This window comes from Mastomys coucha, unplaced genomic scaffold (genome assembly GCF_008632895.1).
Source record: "Mastomys coucha isolate ucsf_1 unplaced genomic scaffold, UCSF_Mcou_1 pScaffold6, whole genome shotgun sequence".
NCBI classification, from domain to species: domain Eukaryota; kingdom Metazoa; phylum Chordata; class Mammalia; order Rodentia; family Muridae; genus Mastomys; species Mastomys coucha.
In genome coordinates, this window is record NW_022196912.1 from 87,380,323 (window position 1) to 87,382,820 (window position 2,498).

Genomic DNA, 2,498 nt, shown 5'->3' on the forward strand with positions numbered 1-2,498 from the left:
GGGGAGAGAAGAGAAGAGAAGAGAAGAGAAGAGAAGAGAAGAGAAGAGAAGAACAAGTCCACTTTTATGTGGCTCATATGCTCACTCACTGGAGCATGATCAAACTCCCAGTGGCCAGCCCTATAAAGAAAACTGAGTCCTTCTTCACCTGCACCCTTGGCAGAAGCCATCAGTTGTGAAGAGCTACACTCCAGTGTCCTTATTACAATTTTTAAAAGTTCTTTCTGGTGGCTTTCTGTTTAGGCTGTTACTATTGGAAGAAGGGGTTTGAGGTTGTCACATGGGCCTTCTATGCCTCTCATTCTCAACTGTGAGTCTGCAGTCAACAACACCACAGTGAAAGTAGTGTCCTTGCCATTTATAGGCATCAGGAACATGGATCATAGACTTCCCCATGGTTTCTGGAGACAACACAGACCACAGACACTCAGCATGGCCTCTGGTAGCAGTACAGACCATAGACATCAACATGACCCTTCACCACAGAAGCAACACAGACCCAGACCTGGCCCTCAGCAGCAGCATGGACCAAGACATCACCATGACCTCAGATGGCAGTGCATGCCGCTCAGATCAATATGGCCCCAACAACAGCAGCATGGACCCCAGCAGCAGCACAGTCCATGGACATCAATATGGGTTCAGCTGTAGCACAGACCATAGTCATCCACATGTTACCATCCTTTGGTGGTAACACGGGCCACTGACATCAACACAAACCCCAGTTGCAATAGGTTCATGGACCCAGACATCACCACGGCCTTAGGTGGAAGCTCAGGCCATTCACATCAGCAGCCAGGTCAGCAACATCTGGTGGCCTTCAATGGTAGCTGAGACTAGGGACATTAATACAACTTCTGGCTGCTGTAGGACCAGGAACATCCAAATGAACCTTGGGCTTCAAAATGGCCTGGGACAGTGGGCCATGGATACTAAAGTGGTCTCCAGGAGTAGCATGGGCCATGGAGGTCTTTTGAGGAGGTCTAATCCAGAAAATGATCTTCATCTTGGACATCCTGCCATTGCTCATAACAAGGGTGATGGTGTGGCTGGGCATCATGTTTGAGGGCTGAATTAGAGTGCAAGTTCCATGCTGCACCACACCACCTTGATGGCACTACTTGACAATGACATGGTCCCCTGTCCACTACAGACATCCCTCACACCTGTCACTACCAACTTGGCTAGGCTCCACCTCTCTTCACTGCTCACTCACTGATCCATTTCTCTACTTTCTCACCTCTCCATCAAATATTTGTTCATCATGGTGACATCATGTGTCACAGTTTACATATATTTGCCAGGCACTAATATTACATGCAAATATTCATTACAATGAGTTATTGGTCTAGTTCTGGTTTCTGAAGCACCATAAATTCTGGACCATCACTGAGAATCTTCTCGGATAGCCTGCTGATGCCAGAGTTATGGTGAGCCTGCAGCTCTGGTTCTGCAGGACCAGCTCCTACACATGCTCCTGCAGCTCACAGATGTGGTAGATGTTGGAGTGGACTAACTCAAAGACTCAGTCTGGTACTAGATGATAGCCATTATGGCCTAACCTGGCATCCGCTATGGCTCCCATGCTTACTTTTAAGTCAGGTATTTTTTCCTCATATATTTCAGTATCTTCTTTGTATTGTATTTCCATCATTTCCACATTGTATTGTCCAAGGGGGGGTGAGAAAACCATATTTCTGAAAAATTTAAAGACGTCTTCAAAGTCCCATGCCTAAGACAGATGCCACTAAAGTCTAAATCATCTATCTGACCCTATGCTTGGTGTCCCCCTCCCATGGAAGTCTTCAAACATAGAATTGATTTTATGGCAAAATACTGTACTCCAGTGACAGGAGTCTGGCTCAATAAAGATAAAGGTTAACTACAAATGTCTTCCAGGATTCATGATCACAAACTATATCCAAAGAATTCAGCATCTAATGCAATATGCTACATGAAGACTAAGGTCAGAGAAAGAGACTGTAGTGCTGTGTTCAGGTCAGAACCCTGGACAGCTCACAGAGTGGCCTGGACTCCTTTCTTCCTAACTTCAATCTGCAATGACTGAAGCCCCAGATGACTGGTTAACGGACTTTATAGGATTAATCTCAATCGAAAGGACGCTTGTGTTTCTTTCATATGGACCCAGCCTATCCTGGGAAAGCATATCACATTGTCTTCCTTTTTTTTTTTTAAACATTTATTGCATCATGATGAGAAAAGTTACATGATTTCAATTTATCTGAATTTTGTTAACATTTAAAAACATATTTTAATTAAATAGAACCGAATCACATTCTTGCTTCCCTTTTGTACCACCACTCCTCCCAGAGATCCCCCCTTCAATACCCACAATATCCCCCTTGTCACATTCCCGAAAATTTACAAAATATTATAACAATAAAAATAAGCATTATAAAAGCTGCTTGTTATAAAACAACAATCAATTTAACAGTCTTATGTAGATGTTCGTCTACAGCAATAGTGAAAATACATTT